We start from the raw sequence: 18,143 nt of genomic DNA on the forward strand, positions 1-18,143 counted from the left end.
TTCACTATTAATTTATGAAAGTCAACTTTATGGTTTAGAGTAGTAGCTTCAATTTAAACTCTAAATTTGGGAATTCCCTGGCAGTCCAGTGAGGACCAGGTTCAATCCCTTGTCTGGAAAATAAGATCCCATAAGCCACATAGTGTGGCAAAAAAACCTAAACTTTTCTCATTCTAATTTGTCTGATACTAAACTCTGAAGGATTGATGTGAAGCTGAAGCTCCAAACTTTGGCCAACCTGATGTAAAGAGATGACTTATTGGAAAAGACCATGATGCTTGGAAAGACTGAGGGCAGGAGGAGAAGGGGATAACAGAGGATGAGGTGATTGGATGGCATCACCAACTCGAAGAACATGAGTTTGGCAAACCTCGGGAGATAGTGAAGGACAGGAAAAATCTGCCATCCTGTAGTACGTGGGGTCACAGAGTTGGACATGACTTAGGGGCCAAACAACAACTAAATATTTTATTTAAAATATTATGCTATGAACAAATCATTCCATTCAGATAACTGACCCAAGCATGCCACATTATCAGAGGTTAAAGAATTAACATCTATGCTTAATACTAGATATTATGCTTTTAAAGTTGCTTATGAATTTGCCATGCTACAAAAATAAAGACATTTTCTATGTCTTTGTGAAGCCCAATAAAATTATTGGAGATAGTCCAACATCCAAAAAAATACATTATTAAGCTTAAAACTATTGAAGAAAATGCATTATCTATTATTATGCAAACAAGTAACTCTTACTGGTTTGAATCCAAAAGAAACTAAACATTTATAGTCAATAGAAAGATAATTATGTACTCTAGTTTCTAGAAGAAAAAAATTACTGATAAAATCTTGCATTATTTGTAATTTTCATAAACCCCTAAAAAGCTGAAACTGTAGCATGAGACCCAAAGCCCCTACCGAATGAACCACTTGAACATTTAAAATGAACTTCATTTTATTGTTTCAAGTTTTAATATACATTTTAATAATTACTTATAAATAAATATTCTGATGGAAATTAAGTCAAAGTAAAGAGCCTCTCGATGAAAGTGAAAGAGGAGAGTGAATATTGGCTTAAAACTCAACATTCAGAAAACAAAGATCATGGCATCTGGTCCCATCACTTCATGGGAAATAGATGGGGAAACAGTGGAAACAGTGTCAGACTTTATTTTTTGGGGCTCCAAAATCACTGCAGATGGTGACTGCAGCCATGAAATTAAAAGATGCTTGCTCCTTAAAAGAAAAGTTATGACCAACCTAGATAGCCTATTCAAAAGCAGAGACATTACTTTGCCAACAAAGGTCCATCTAGTCAAAGTTATGGTTTTTCCAGCAATCACGTATGGATGTGAGAGTTGGACTAGAAAGAAAGCTGAGCACTGAAGAATTGATGCTTTTGAACTGTGGTGTTGGAGAAGACTCTTGAGAGTCCCTTGGACTGCAAAGAGATCCAACCAGTCCATCCTAAAGGAGATCAGTCCTGGGTGTTCATTGGAAGGACTGATGTTGAATCTGAAGCTCCAATACTTTGGCCAACTGATGTGAAGAACTGACTCACTGGAAAAGACTCTGATGCTGGGAAAGATTGAAGGCATAAGGAGAAGGGAATGACAGAGGATGAGATGGTTGGATGGCATCACTGACTCAATGGACATGAGTTTGACTAGACTCTGGGAGTTGCAGATGGACAGGGAGGCCTGGCGTGCTGCAGTCCATGGGGTCGCAAAAACTTGGACTCGACTGAGCGACTGAACTGAACTAAAATAAACTTCCCAAAAGGCCAACATGCTGATACAAAAGCTTATAGATTTTATTTTCCTGTCTGGAAATACCTTCAATAATCAATAATAGTGAAAGTTGATGTTACAGATAAATTATTTTATACATGTATGCAAAGTACTCACATTTAACTGAAAAGTTCACATCGTTTTCAAAGCTATCAGAGGAAAAAGACCAACTAACTAAACACAAGAGATGACACATGGACGTCACCAGATGGTCATATTGAAATCAGACTGATTATATTCTTTGAGGCCAAAGATGGAGAAGCTCTATACAGTCAGCAAAAACAAGACAGGGAGCAGACTGTGGCTCAGTTCGTGAACTCCTTATTGAGAAATTCAGACTTAAATTGAAGAAAGTGGGGGAAATCACTAGACCATTCAGGTATGACCTAAATCAAATCCCTTATGACTATACAGTGGAAGTGAGAAATAGATTTAAGGGACTAGATCTGATGGACAGAGTGCCTGATGAACTATGGACAGAGGTTCGTGACATTGTACAGGAGACAGGAATCAAGACCATCCCCAATAAAAACATGCAAAAAAGCAAAATGGCTGTCTGAGGAGGCCTTATAAATAGCTGTGAAAAGAAGAGAAGCAAAAAGCAAAGGAGAAAAGGAAATATATAAGCAACTGAATGCAGAATTCCAAAGAATAGCAAGGAGAGATAAGAAAGCCTTCCTCAGTGATCAGTGCAAAGAAATAGAGGGAAACAACAGAATGGGAAAGACTAGAGATCTCTTCAAGAAAATTAGAGATACCAAGGGAACATTTCATGCAAAGATGGGCTCAATAAAAGACAGAAATGGTATGGACCTAACAGAAGCAGAAGATATTAAAAGGTGGCAAGAATACCCAGAAGAACTGTACAGAAAAGATCTTCATGACCCAGATAATCACTCACACTCACCTAGAGCCAGACATCCTGGAATGTGAAGTCAAGTGGGCCTTGGGAAGCATCACTACAAACAAAGCTAGTGGAGGTGATGGAATTCCAGTTGAGCTATTTCAAATCCTGAAAGATGATGCTGTGAAAGTGCTGCACTCAATATGCCAGCAAATTTGGAAAACTCAGCAGTGGCCACAGGACTGGAAAAGGTCAGTTTTCATTCCAATCCCAAAGAAAGGCAATGCCAAAGAATGCTCAAACTACCACACCAATCCCATGGACGGAGGAGCCTGGTAGGCTGCAGGCCATGGTGTCACTGAGTCAGACACGACTGAGCGACTTCACTTTCACTTTTCACTTTCATGCATTGGAGAAGGAAATGGCAATCCACTCCAGTGTTCTTGCCTGGAGAATCCCAGGAACGGGGGAGCCTGGTGGGCTGCTGTCTATGGGGTTGCCCAGAGTCAGACACGACTGAAGCGACTTAGCAGCAGCAGCACATACTAGTAAAATTATCCAAGCCAGGCTTCAGGAGTACATGAACTGTGAACTTCCAGATGTTCAAGCTGGTTTTAGAAAGGCAGGGGAACCAGAGATCAAATTGCCAACATTTGCTGGATCATCAAAAAAGCAAGAGAGTTCCAGAAAAACATCTATTTCTGCTTTATTGACTATGCCAAAGCCTTTGACTGTGTGGATCACAATAAACTCTGGAAAATTCTGAAAGAGATGGGAATACCAGAGCACCTGACCTGCCTCTTGAGAAAGAAACCTGTATGCAGGTCAGGAAGCAACAGTTAGAACTGGACATGGAACAATAGACTGGTTCCAAATAGGAAAAGGAGTACGTCAAGGCTGTATATTGTCACCCTGCTTATTTAACTTATATGCAGAGTACATCATGAGAAACACTGGGCTGGAAGAAGCACAGTCTGGAATCAAGATTGCTGGGAGAAATATCAATAATCTCAGATATGCAGATAACACCACACTTATGGCAGAAAGTGAAAAAGAACTAAAGGGCCTCTTGATGAAAGTGAAAGAGGAGAGTGAAAAAGTTGACTTAAAGCTCAACATTCAGATAACTAGGATCATGGCATCCGGTCCCATCACTTTATGGCAACTGGATGGGGAAACAGTAGCTGACTTTATTTTTATGGGCTCCAAAGTCACTGCAGATGGTGATTGCAGCCATGAAATTAAAAGACGCTTACTCTTGGAAGGTAAGTTATGACCAACCTAGATAGCATATTAAAAAGCAGAGACATCACTTTGTCAACAAAGGTCCATCTAGTCAAGGCTATGGTTTTTCCTGTGGTCATGTATGGATGTGAGAGTTGGACTATAAAGAAAGCTGAGTGCATAAGAATTGATGCTTTTGAACTGTGGTGTTGGAGAAGACTCTTGAGAGTCCCTTGGACTGCAAGGAGATCCAACCGGTCAATCCTAAAGGAGATTAGTCCTGGGTGTTCATTGGTAAGACTGATGTTGAAGCTGAAACTCCAATACTTTGCCTACCTGATGCAAATAGCTGACTCATTTGAAAAGACCCTGATGCTGGGAAAGATTGAGGGCAGGAGGAGTAGAGGACGACAGAGGATGACATGGTTGGATGACATCACTGACTCAATGGACATGGGTTTTGGCTGGACTCCGGGAGTTGGTGATGGACAGGGAGGCCTGGCGTGTTGCAGTTCATGGGGTCACAAAGAGTCAGACATGAATGAGCGACTGAACTGAATGAAACATCAAAGTCAATACAGCCCAGCTTCTAAAGAAGCTTACTCTAGCCCCAATGATAATGAGATCATATTTCAAAATCTCCATAAACTCTCACTACATTAGATTGTTATTAAAATTCCCTTGAGATTTGCCTTGCACTCTCTGCTGACAGATTCCACATTGATGCATTCTGATCTCATTGAGTATTATTATTTTATTAAGCTAATTTATGTGCTCAGTTATATACCCATGAGCTGCCAGCCACATATTCAAAAAGGAAACCAATAATACACCTCTACAGACTAGTTTAGAAGTTCTACCACATTGATGAACTGTGAGGACATCATGGTAAGTAAAATAGTCACAAAAGACAAATATTGAATTATTCCACTTAGAGGAGGTACCTAGAATAGTTAACTCACAGAAATAGAAAATAGATGCATGGTTGCCAGAGAACTGGGGAGAGGGACATGGCAAAATGGGGAATTAGCGTTTAATGGATATGGAATTTCAGTTTGGGAAGATGAAAGCTCTGGAGATGGATAGTGGTGATGGTTGCACAACAATGTGGGTGACACCCCTGAACTGTACATTTAAAAGTGGCTAAAGTGATAAAGTTCATTTTGTATTTATTATACCACAAGAAGGAAAGTTGACGGACAGAGAAGAATTTAAGATTCTACAAACTGGCCATACAAACGGGGTAGGGACCTGACCTTGAGACCCACTAAAAAGGCTTAAGAAACAGATCATGACCAAAGCAAACAGTTTCCCATGAATTCTGTAATTTGAGATTCTCTGATTCAAGATGACATTGGGTGGGACTTCCCTGGTTGTCCAGTGGTTAAGACTCCAAGAGGTGTGGGTTCAATCTCTGGTTGGAGAACTAAGATCCCACATGCCACGCAGTCAAGAAAAAAAAAAAAATGACACTGGGTATAGACTGTGTTCTGCCAAAGCCTTCAAATCAAGACTCACAACCAGTATATAGGATTCACATTCAAGCTTATGTTTAGTAATCATCTCACCTCCATTTCCTTTCAGGTTAACCCTTTCTATGGGCAACACTGCCACTTTTCAACTATTAATTTGCTCTTCAACCTTCCGAAGTTTCAGAAACAAAGCCTGACATCAAAACTCATCAAAGAGGATCTAGGACACTGGATCACTGATTTCTGCAAGGATTCTACTCTGGTGAGAAGTTTAAAAAACTGCCAATGTGTGAGCCATAATTTATTTCTGATGATGAATCAAACAACAGTTAAAATGCTCCATTAAGACAGGCACATCAAAAAGAGCTTATTTAAACTTAGTGAAGCTACTTTTCTCGCTAGGCTTTACGTTCCCAATTGTAATATCTGTAGCTGTCCTTGTCCCTTTATGCCCTCCTCCACTACCTGATAGCTGGATGTGAAAATGTTGCTATACAGTCATTCCATTATCCGAAACTGACACTCAACTGATACGATTGGAAGAGACTGGAAGAGACTAACCCCTTATGGACAAACCTGCTTCACTTGGAGTTCATTTTACCAAAAGGGGGAAGCTGAGAAATTTCTGTGAAGGAAGTGACAGCCAAAAGGCGATGGCTAACCGAGAAACCCAGACAGAGGGTACACAGAGACAGCTATTGTGTATACTCCATGACTAATCTCCCAAATTCTTCTGGAGAATCCACAAACCAATGAAGTTCTCACGTACCAATAGTAAGCCTTGTCAAGGACAGAATATGCAGACCAAACCCCTACACTAGCTGCCAACTAGCTATCCAAAGGAGAAATGAAAGTATATTTTAATAAGGTTTTTATATTGAAAATGAAGTCATTTGACAATAGCCTGTTTCAAGTTAAACTTGCAAGTGTGTTTTAAATTCTAAAACAACCATTAAAAAAAAAAGTGCAGAGCTAATAAGTCAATAGTAGACATAAATGTAATAAAAAATATTCAGTAAATTCAAAAGGCAGAAAAAGAAGAAAAAGGAATCAAAAAACAGATGGAGCAAATAGAAAGTGTATAGCAAGATGGTAGATGCAAACCCAGTCAAATTCATAATTATAGTTAATGTAATTTTTTGAGAATTCAAAATAAAAGGAAGAGATTGTCATACTAGGTAAAAACATAAGACCCAACTATATGCTGTCTATAGGATATTCATTTTAAATATATATTTGTAAAGGTAATGAGATCATTTTATACTTAGCAAATTAGAAAAATTGGAGGATAGTGGCCTTAATGAACTGCTGATGGAAGTGAAAAAGTTGGCTTTTCAGAAAACTAAGATCATGGCATCTGGTCCTGTCACTTCATGGCAAATAGACAGGGAAACAGTGGAAACAGTGACAGACTTTATTTTTTGGGCTCCAAAATCACTGCAGATGGTGACTGCAGCCATTAAAAGAAATTAAAAGACACATGCTCCTTGGAAGAAAAGTTATGACCAACCTAGACAGCTTATTAAAAAGCAGAGACATTACTTTGCCAACAAAGGACCGTCTAGTCAAAGCTATGGTTTTTCCAGTAATGGATGTGAAAGTTGGACTATAAAGAAAGCTGAGTGCCGAAAAATTGATGCTTTTGAACTGTGGTGTTGGAGAAGACTCTTGAGAGTCCCTTGGACTGAAAGGAGATCCAACCAGTCCATCCTAAAGGAAATCAGTCTTGAATATTTATTGGAAGGACTGATGCTGATGCGAAGAACTGAGTCATTTGAAAAGCCTCTGATGCTGGGAAAGATTGAAGGCGGGAGGAGAAGGGGATGACAGAGGATGAGATGGTTGGATGGCATCACTAACTCAATGGACATGAGTTTGAGTAAACTCTGGGAGTTGGTGATAGACAGGGAGGTCTGGCATGATGCAGTTCATGGGGTTGCAAAGAGTCGGACATTACTGAGTGACTGAACTGAACTGACCTGATGGACATGTATTCTACCAATATAGTTATATTGGCACTTCCTCAAGTCTGCAGTATCTTGTGTTCAGCTATACAACATGTGAGTATTTATCCCAAATAAATCCCCATCCATGTCCATAAGGTTTTATGCACAAGGATATTCATGGAAGCATTGTTTGTTTTAGTTGGGTGTCAAAAGCAATCTGGATGCCCACGGCAGAGGAGAGAATGAGTAAAATACAGTTAAATACATGGAGTACTAATGCAGCCAGAAGACGCAACAGGTTAATTTTAACAGCCTAATGTAAACATAGCAATATGGATCTTTAAAACACAGTACTGAGAGAGAAAAATAGATAAATAAAAAAATAAGAAACAAGATGAGATCTGTAATGATTCAGTTTACATAATTAGAGACATGGATTCTAAACAGTTTTACCCATGTTAGAGCAATACAAACAAAGAATATGCATTTTAAATATTAGAACGGTTACTTACATAGAGAGAGGAGTAAGAAAATGAAAAGGGATAAATAACTATTCACACATATATATGTACATATAAAAAACCAAAAGAAGTGCCTCACACACTTTAACAATGTGCCATAAAACGAGGCTTGTGATTAACTCACCCCCTGTACATAAAGTCCAACTAAGAAGAACATATATGAAATAAAATGTCATACATTTGAACCTGTCAGTATTTTCCTTTAGACATTCTGACTTTTTAACCCTCTCCTAAAATTATATAAATCACCTCAATCTTTCTAATCATTTCTAGTTGCTCTGTGTGCTTACTTTTAGATCTTTAATTCATCTGAAAATACTTTTGCATTTGCTATGCAGAATAGTCATAACCATATTTTTAACGTAAATACAACTATCCCAATGCGTCATATTCAAAGAGCCATCCTTTCCCAATTTTAAATGCTCCATTTATTATACACTTAATTCCCACATGTACATGAGTCTATTTCTGGGTCTTTTTAATCCTCTGATCTATTTGTTTATTCTTCTACTCAAACCACTGTGGCTTTATATTTTAGTATATTTAGTATGAGTTAGGGGTTCCCTATTATTCCTTTTCAACAATTTCTTGGTAATTATCACATTTTTCCCTTAAGATCAAAAACAGATCCCCCTAAATGCTCTACTGTGATTCTGTTTGGAATTGCGTACAATTTATATACTTTTCTGAGAAATATTGACAGCTTTGTATCATATCTTCCCACCCAGGAACAAGATATGTCTTTGTATTCCAGCTTTTTTTTTTTTTTAAGTCCTGAAGTAAAATAGTTTTCTTCAGATATGTGTTCCATCTTTCTTGTTTAATTTATACTTGGTAATTTATAATTTGTTGCTACTATAAATTTTTTAAATGTCCATTCCTAATTGAAATGCTATTATAAAGAAAAGCTGTTGATTTTTGACTATTTACTTTGTATCTAGAGCTCATTTCAAATTTATCTTTTTATATGTAACAATGCTTTTTAATATCTTAAATTTTTAATTTTTAGAAAGGGATAGATGATTGCTTTCCTTTCAGAGTGAGCAGGAGAAAAAAAAAGAAATTTAGATTCAAACTATTTCTATTTTATACACACATACACACACACAGTGAGCAGAATGCCTACAATACCTTTTAAAAACTGGAAATTTTTAAAGCATCTAGTTTACCAATATATAAGGTAAAGGTTGTATCCAAAAGTAAATATAAACAAACACATACAGTGAAATGAGGTAATCAGGAAAAAGAAAATATTTACATATAAAATTAAGGAAATTCTGTGGGCCAGGCATAACACAGAAGCTTGAAGTTTAATGTAGAAAAACATTAATAATACTACATTTTAAAAAATAATCTGGAGGAGGACAAGGCAACCCACTGCAGTACTTTTGCCTGAAGAATCCCATGGACAGAGAAGCCTAGTGGGCTACAGTCCATACAGGTGCAAAGAGTTGGACATGACTGAAGTGACTTCGCACAGCACAGCATTTTAAATAATAAACGTACATAAGTTTATACCAATAAACAACAGTGTATCAACTACAGGCAATCTTCCCTTTGCATGCGATAGTTGCTCAGTCATGTCCAACTCTTTGGGACCCCATGGACTGTAGCCTGCCAGGCTCCACTGTCCAGGAATTTTCCAGGCAAGAATACTGAAGTGGGCTGCCACTCCCTGCTCCAGGGGATCTTCCTGACCCAGGGATTGAACCCAGGTCTTCTGCACTGTGGCAGATTCTTTACCATTTGAGCCACCAGGGAAGTCTCTTTGCATGTGGGGCTATAAAATACAAAGTACATGCAAGGTAAAACTGTGCAAAAAAATCTATTAATCAATAGAAAAAAATTATAATTGTCTGTGATGTCTAAAATTTTTGTCAAAATATTAAAAATTCTCTTATCCTTAATTATAAATACATAATAATTGCAAAAAGAACTAATATTTAGTCATTGTGCCATAAATTTAAAATTTTAGAAACACTGAGAATTAAAGTGTTTTATTTGTTTGTAAAAAACTCAATCAAAGGTAGTTTGAACAGTTTTTGCCTATTTCTCACCTAACTTATGATACAGAGCAAGTATCTTTTATGTATTTTGGAGAATTATAATATTTCTCTTCTACCTTTGGATCAGATACCAACATTTTATTCTTTCTGTTTTCAATGTGTTAATCATAAATATGATTCCATTTATATGCAATGTCCAGAACAGGTTAATTCCATAAAGACTGAAAACAGATTAGTGGTTGACTAGCTTTGGGAGATTTGGGGAAATGTGGAGTGGCTGTTAATGGAGTTTTTAGGGGGAGATGATTACAACTACTGGCACTTCTACTTGGACCAGAAGGGAGGTCAAATTCCATTAAATTCCCTCAACTGAGTTGTCTACTGAGATTGGGTCAATTCTCTCCAAAAGGGTTTTTCATGTTTAACTAGGGCCCTGACATTATCAAGTCTTTGTGATTTTCAAACTTTTTTTTTTTAGCAGTAGAACCCATTTGGGGGGAGGGGGAGGAATTAAGTTTGAGAGACCAATATATAAGAAAAACAACTCTATTTTTAATTGGCATAATACAGTTTATAAATTCAAATTTGTAGTATTTACTCTCATATATGTGTGTGTGCTTAGTCACTCAGTCATGTCTGACTCTTTGCAATCCCATGACTGTATCCTGCCAGGCTCCTCTGTCCATGAAGATTCTCCAGGCAAGAAGGCTAGGGTGGGTTGCCATGCTCTCCTTCAGGGGATCTTCCCAACCAGGGATCGAACTCAGGTCTCCTGCATTGCAGGCAGATTATTTATCATCTGAGCCACCAGGGAAGCCCATTTACTATCATAAAGTCAATTAATTAGAATAATGAGGATGTTTTGATGAACCCCCAAATTTTAAAATTTATCAAATGTTATCAGTTCAGTTCAGTTCAGTCGCTCAGTCATGTCCAACTCTTTGCGACCCTATGAACTGCAGCATGACAGGCCTCCCTATCCATCACCAACTCCCAGAGTTCACTCAAACTCATGTCCATCGAGTCGGTGATGCCATCCAACCATCTCATCCTCTGTCGTCCCCTTCTCCTTCTGCCCCCAATCCCTCCTAGCATCAGAGTCTTTTCCAATGAGTCAACTCTTCGCATGAGGTGGCCAAAGTACTGGAGTTTCAGCTTTAGCATCATTCCTTCCAATGAACACCCAGGACTGATCTCCTTTAGAATGGACTGGTTGGATCTCCTTGCAGTCCAAGGGACTCTCATGAGTCTTCTCCAACACCACGGTTCAAAAGCATCCATTCTTTGGCGCTCAGCTTTCTTCACAGTCCAACTCTCACATCCATACATGACCACTGGAAAAACCAAAGCCTTGACTAGATGGACCTCTGTTGGCAAAGTAATGTCTCTGCTTTTTAATATGCTATCTAGGTTATAGCAATCTCTATATCAAATGTTTTTAATTGCACAGTATTAAAAACCCTGACACAATATAGTAATATTTGTAAAGAGTAGCAATTGTTATATTCACCCCACTATATTTATTATATTGATAATCATTTCCTCAGCTCTGGCAAAAATGACAGCAAAATAACATATACAGTTTTGAATGCTCAGATCATTGATATAAAATCAATAATCATTTTTTTAATAGCTCTTGAAACATGAAAGTAGTACAACATGAAACGTTGATTGCAAAGTTAAATCACTGGCAATTGCTAAACTCAGTTTGTGTCTTTATCAACAATATACAAAATCAAACATGAAGTCTTCAAAACTTATGGTAAGGACTGAAAATTTTATATGACATTATTATTAGACAGTATGTTATATATTTATTTACTACTGCATAGAGTCCCTTGGACTGCAAGGAGATCCAACCAGTCCATTCTAAAGGAGATCAGTCCTGGGTGTTCTTTGGAGGGAATGATGCTAAAGCTGAAACTCCAGTACTCTGGCCACCTCATGTGAAGAGTTGACTCATTGGAAAAGACTCTGATGCTGGGAGGGATTCGGGGCAAGAGGAGAAGGGGACGACAGAGGATGAGATGGCTGGATGGCATCACCAACTCAATGGACATGAGTTTGATGAACTCCGGGAGTTGGTGATGGACAGGGAGGCCTGGCGTGCTGCGATTCATGGGGTCGCAAAGAGTCGGACACGACTGAGCGGCTGAACTGAACTGAACTGAAGGACAACTACCCAGTGACTAGGAGCATTCTCAATAAAGCTCAAGACAGATACTAAGAATCTCTATCTTCTATTGTAGAACAAGATAAAAATTATAAATTTTTAATATATTAATCATCTATTTATATAAATAAAATTTGGACACAACTTGACATTAAAATGAAGTCATAGAGCTATTATCTGCCATTAGCACTTTTAGAAGGAAATAAGGTACTAAAGATTCTGGATGCCTAAGAATTAGTATCATCTGCTGCTGCTGCTGCTAAGTTGCTTCACTCAATAATTATTGCAGAGCACTAGATGCTAGTGCTCTGCAATAATTATTGAGTTTGTTGCTATTGCAATATTATATGACCTAGCATATTGGGGAGCAAATTTTCCCTGAAGAGAAGACAAAGATCTTTGAGAATGAATATCCATATAGTAGTGTTTCCATGAGAGAAAATGGATTATTTACAAAGGAAGAGAGAGTGTATGTATTTTCTCTCTCCAGTTGAAACCACAGCTTAAGTGATAAGGCTTTAGACCCTAAATCTAACAATAGATAAAACAGTGCTTCACATCCAAAGCTAGTAGTATTTCTCTGAGAACTGTGGCCATAGCTCCATCTCCAATCTAGGACACCACAGACCTGTTTTTTCTGACTGAGAACACCAGGTGGCATATGGTGGCTGAATCAGAGCCTTGGTAACTATGGCAACCAGCTACCATTCCAGCTCCTGCAGCTGCCATTTTTTATCCAAAGCAGTGTTTTGTGCACACTGGGGGTTTTGCTTTGAAATGGTTGTACTATGTGCTTTTCATTCTTCACAGAGTTAGGGTTTCTACTTCTGGGAAGGGAATCCCAATGTCAGAGATATATACCTTGGGTCGGTTGCATTAATTATATTTTATGTGCATTACTCATTGCATCTGCAGAAAGCAGACTATGCAGTGATATTTGAGAAGGCCACGCCTTCCATAGCAGGCTTTCTCTAGGGAGACTAGACTTCATTGAAGGGAAATGCATGAGAGAGACTCCTCTCTGGATTTGGGTTAAAACAAAATAAAAATGCCCAGTTCAGTGCTTGAAGCCAGTTGTAGGTACAATGATCCTGAGAGCTGCCTGGACAAAAGGGATGTACATAACTGTCAGTGATCTGTAGACAGAAGATGTCTGTTTGCCAACCTACTGGAAGGATGTATTTTACATAAATAGTATCTTCCCATAAAATATGTTTTGGATGTGTTTTATGTCATGCAATAGTAAACCAAATATTTATAAAATGGAGACTATCCTTTTCCTTTTCTATCAGTCAAAAGTAATGAGATTTTCTAAATTAATCACCAGGCGTTGCCTCTAGTGATTGGCAGTATATCACAAGCCAGGCTGCCAAAAGCCATTCTCTTTGCCATTGGGAACAGAGCTGAAAGGAGTTACGTTATCCAAATGTCTTCTCTAAATTCCTAAAAGGTTCTGTTCTGAACAGGGACTCATTTATAAACACATCTATTGCAGCCTGGTGTTGTTTCTGGCTGTTAGATAGAGCAGCCATATCTTAAATGTGCATTCTTCGGATGAAAGATCCTTCTTAGAAAATTTAAATTCTATGTGTTAAAAACACATTATTTTATGACATGAAAAATGAAGAATTTACACTGTATAAGTAATGTAATAATAATCATCAAGGATGGAAGAAAGGAACCTCAGCTAAGAAAATGGTTGAAAAGAAATACAATAAATATTAACAGCTGTGAGACTTTGGAATTTTTTCTCTTCCACACTTATGTATTTTCTAGTTTTTAATCAAGAAAATTTACTACTATGTCATAAACATAAAAACAATAAAATGTATTTTAGAATGTGTTTTAATTTCATTAAAACAATCTTATTTTTCACTTACAAATGTAAAAGCTTTTAACATTTTATTTGAAAAAATTATTTGAAATCATGAACTTCCCAAAGAAAATTTTAAATTATTTTAATGTTAAATAAATTTTAATTATATTTGTGATAAGACAATAAACTCTCAAAACTTATAAATTAAAAAATACTCAAAACAATTTTTACCTAGTATTCTCTGTGAATTGAAGTATTGATTAAGGGTATCAGAAGAGGAGAGTTAATAAATATGATTATATGTCAAATTCAGTTTCCTGTTATTTTATGACATTATTGACAAGAAAGATGATTTGAGAAAATAAGTAATTTGAGAAAATTAGTCATGGGACTTTCATGCATTTGCTGGTTTTATACTATTGCACTTTTCCTATCTTTTTATCTAAGATTTTGATGAAACTGAACCAAGAGCAGGACTGGGTCAAGAGACAAGAATACACCATCCATGAAGGCCAATAATTTGGTACCACTTCATAAATATTTCTCCAGTGTTTACTTACAGGAGCCTGTGTCACTGACTGGGGGAAGGATGGAGGAAGGTCCCTGAGCAAAGTGACCTGGTCACTTTCCTCCCTAGCAGGGCCACAGCAGTAAATGCAATTTGTACTTTGCACTCAGCACAATGGAATTCTGTGGGACTTTTAACAATTACATCTAGAAGTGTACTTAATAACATGGAAATATATTCAAATTATGTCATTAAGTGAGGAAACATTATGATATTGAGATCGATGACAGATAGACACACCCTCCAAGTGATTAAGAACCATCATCTCTGTCATCATTTAATTAGTGCAGTTGCAAGTCATTATTTTCTGATTTTATTTTTATACATTACAAACATTTTCTGCCAGATTGTTGCTTTTTAACATTTTTTCTGATATCTTTGTCTTGCCTCAGTGTTTTGCTTTTGCCTGATGAAGTCTCTCAATCGTATCTTTTTGTGATTCTTGATAGGCATTCCAGAATTAAATATTATCAGTTTCTTCTATAACTTTTTTAAAGTGTTTATGTATCTTTATTTAATGTACATGGAATGTATTTTTATGTACTAAGAGGAAGAGTTAACTTTGCAATAAGGAAAAAGTTATTATCGTTGAAGGGGTTCAGAATATTCCACCCCAAGTTATGCCACTTTGGCATGTAGATTGTTTTGAGCTGGGAAATCAAGAGCCAGCAGACTCAGTAAAAACTTTTAACTGCCTAAAAGAAAGTATAAATTTCCCCACTTGCCAGAAAAAAATCTACATTAATAAAGGAAACTTCCATTAGAAAGAATGTCTGTACCAGGAAGATACTATCAGAGATAACATTTTTCAAAAAGGGCAAACTTCATCCACCACACATTTCCTCCTGTCACTATCCTGGGAATTGCCTCCTCCCCACTTAGATACCCCAAACGCCAGTCCCTTTCCTTATCTCAAAATGCTATATAAATATCAATCCTCTGACCACATTTGAAATCTCATATTTTTATGGGGCTTCTGTGTGTATATATGCGGTTAAGTGTTTTCCTTTTTTTAATCCTCTTAAGCGGTTTTATGTCAATTTAATTTTTATACCAGTCACAGAAGCTAGAAGGGTAAAAGGGAAGCCTTTTTTCCTCCTCAATGCTATTATTATAATTATTTTATTAGACCTTTTCTAGATTTTTGTTCTTTCTCTTGTAGTTCTGCCAAATTCCCTGAATCAAATACATATATTAGGTTCTTTTTGGTATTATGAAGGAGTAATCTTACAATGAAGAAATGACTTTCAAAAGAAATACAAATACTAAGATACTCATCCGATCACTTGCACACATTTGTGACTAAAGACCATGAAGGATACAAGGAAAGGGGCTACAGTGCTGTTTCATGGGCATCTCGGTCAATTTGGTCATGCCCAGTTACTACTGGCCTTATGATAGAGCACCATCCTTTTCAATAATTAGAGGCAGATGACACCTACAGGGACCTCACTTCCAGATGGTATGTGATAATGAAAACAAGACTCATTCTGCCACATGTATAAATATTTAGCAACCAGGTCCCAGATAATCACATGAGCAGCTTAGTAAGTTGATGAAGCCTCAGTACTCCAGCCGGTTAGGTGCCCAAAAGCACTCTACAGGCACCAGAGGTCAAGAGAACAAGGTTCCAGCTTTGGGGCAGGACTGAGCTCACAAATCAAAGCCAGGTGCAAGAATCCTTCCATTACAGTCCAAGACACAGTTTAGCATCCCAAACATGGAGAGATAATCCAAGGTGTGTAAACTGTTAGGCTGGCTAGATTTCTTTCATGCTGTTTATGCAAGGGCAGGAATACATCTAAACATGTTTTAGTCAGTCCACATAATTGAAACTCGTCTGAAACTCATTTCACCAATGAGAAATTATCTCACCAATGAGAAATTATTTCTAACTCATTATGCTAATTAAAAAAAACCCCAGAACAGATATAAGATAAAGATGGCTGGAACCTGTAACCAAACTCCTCTGCCATACGGCTTCTGAACTGAGAAATTCAAACACTAACCTACCACGCTCAGAGTCTGTTTTCACAATTAGGGTTCTTCAAATATCGAGTAACCATTCCTAAGAAGAGAAGAAAATTGAATATACTGTACCACATTTTGTACGCCAAAACATTTTTAATTTCAACGTGAAGATCTTCTAATCACGGACATGTTTTTCTTATTATTTTTGGTGATACTCATATCTCCTATTCTGACAAGGAAAACTTACCTATGCTCCCCAGTAGCTTTCCAAAAATGATCCTCCTGCTTCCTGTTCTTCAAGCAAACAGAACAAGGCCTCCTTCTGTTCAGAAGCAAAGCTTTCTTTTTTCGTTTTTTTAGCCACACCCTGCAGGATCTTAATTCCCCAACCAGGGATGGAACCCACAAACGCTGCAGTGAAAGTGCAGTCTTAACCACAGGAGACCAGGACAGTCTTCAAGTCTTATTCTTGGATAAAAGAATTGGGAGGCGAAAGCTCAGGCTCTAGAACACACTCTCCGGACAGGCTCAGGGTGGGGCTGCTTTATAAGAAGGGATCTCATCAGCGGAGAGGGGATGAAGCTCTCCTGAGGCTGATGCATCAGACTACTGCATCGAGACTGCACACAGCCTGCTGTCACTGACGCCGCCATCTTGAATGGAGTACTGTGCTCAGAGCTTCTCTCCAGGGCCTGTGAGCTGAGATACCTGCCCCGCTATTTCACACAAGGAGCTCTCAAGTACCGCGTGCCAGGCCTCTGACCCTGGCACCCTAGGAGCAAGTGAAAACAGAGGAAGTGCAAGGGGGGAGGGGGTGGTGGGGCGGGAGGGTAGAAAGGTTAGACTCATTACCCAGATTCTATTTTTATTCTCCAGGAATTGTTAATGGGCTTTGCTGGTGACAAATCTCTCTTTCACTGTCCTGCTCCTCCTTCTGAGGGGCGATGAGTCATCTTCTGCAGCCGCTTTCTGCTGTGTTTGGCTTTCAGTTGTCATAAACGTGGTTCAGATCAGATCAGATCAGTCGCTCAGTCGTGTCCGACTCTTTGCCACCCCATGAATTGCAGCACACCAGGCCTCCCTGTCCATCACCAACTCCCGGAGTTCACTCAGACTCATGTCCATCGAGTCAGTGATGCCATCCAGCCATCTCATCCTCTGTTGTCCCCTTCTCCTCCTGCCCCCAGTCCCTCCCAGCATCAGAGTCTTTTCCAATGAGTCAACTCTTCGCATGAGGTGGCCAAAGTACTGGAGTGTCAGCTTTAGCATCATTCCTTCCAAAGAAATCCCAGGGCTGATCTCCTTCAGAATGGACTGGTTGGATCTCCTTGCAGTCCAAGGGACTCTCAAGAGTCTTCTCCAACACCACAGTTCAAAAGCATCAGTTCTTCGGCACTCAGCCTTCTTCACAATCCAACTCTCACATCCATACATGACCACAGGAAAAACCATAGCCTTGACTAGACGAACCTTTGTTGGCAAAGTAATGTCTCTGCTTTTGAATATGCTATCTAGGTTGGTCATAACTTTCCATCCAAGGAGTAAGCATCTTTTAATTTCATGGCTGCAATCACATCTGCAGTGATTTTGGAGCCCAGAAAAATAAAGTCTGACACCGTTTCCACTGTTTCCCCATCTCTTTCCCATGAAGTGGTGGGACCGGATGCCATGATCTTCGTTTTCTGAATGTTGAAATTTAAGCCAACTTTTTCACTCTCCATTTTCACTTTCATCAAGAGGCTTTTGAGTTCCTCTTCACTTTCTGCCATAAGGGTGGTGTCATCTGCATATCTGAGGTTATTGATATTTCTC

The 18,143-nt window shown here is 38.3% G+C and overlaps 1 long non-coding RNA gene across 1 annotated transcript in view; it reads right to left on the reverse strand.

Moving 5' to 3' along the window:
• Positions 1-16,860, reverse strand: part of LOC129658662 (uncharacterized) — a 78,991-nt gene extending 62,131 nt beyond the window's left edge. The window contains exon 1 of the long non-coding RNA XR_008717495.1: positions 16,579-16,860. This is a non-coding gene — a long non-coding RNA (uncharacterized LOC129658662). The remainder of the gene's footprint in view (positions 1-16,578) is intronic.
• Positions 16,861-18,143: the final 1,283 nt, after the last annotated feature.

The sequence above is a fragment of the Bubalus kerabau genome, chromosome 8 (assembly GCF_029407905.1).
Source record: "Bubalus kerabau isolate K-KA32 ecotype Philippines breed swamp buffalo chromosome 8, PCC_UOA_SB_1v2, whole genome shotgun sequence".
NCBI lineage: Eukaryota > Metazoa > Chordata > Mammalia > Artiodactyla > Bovidae > Bubalus > Bubalus kerabau.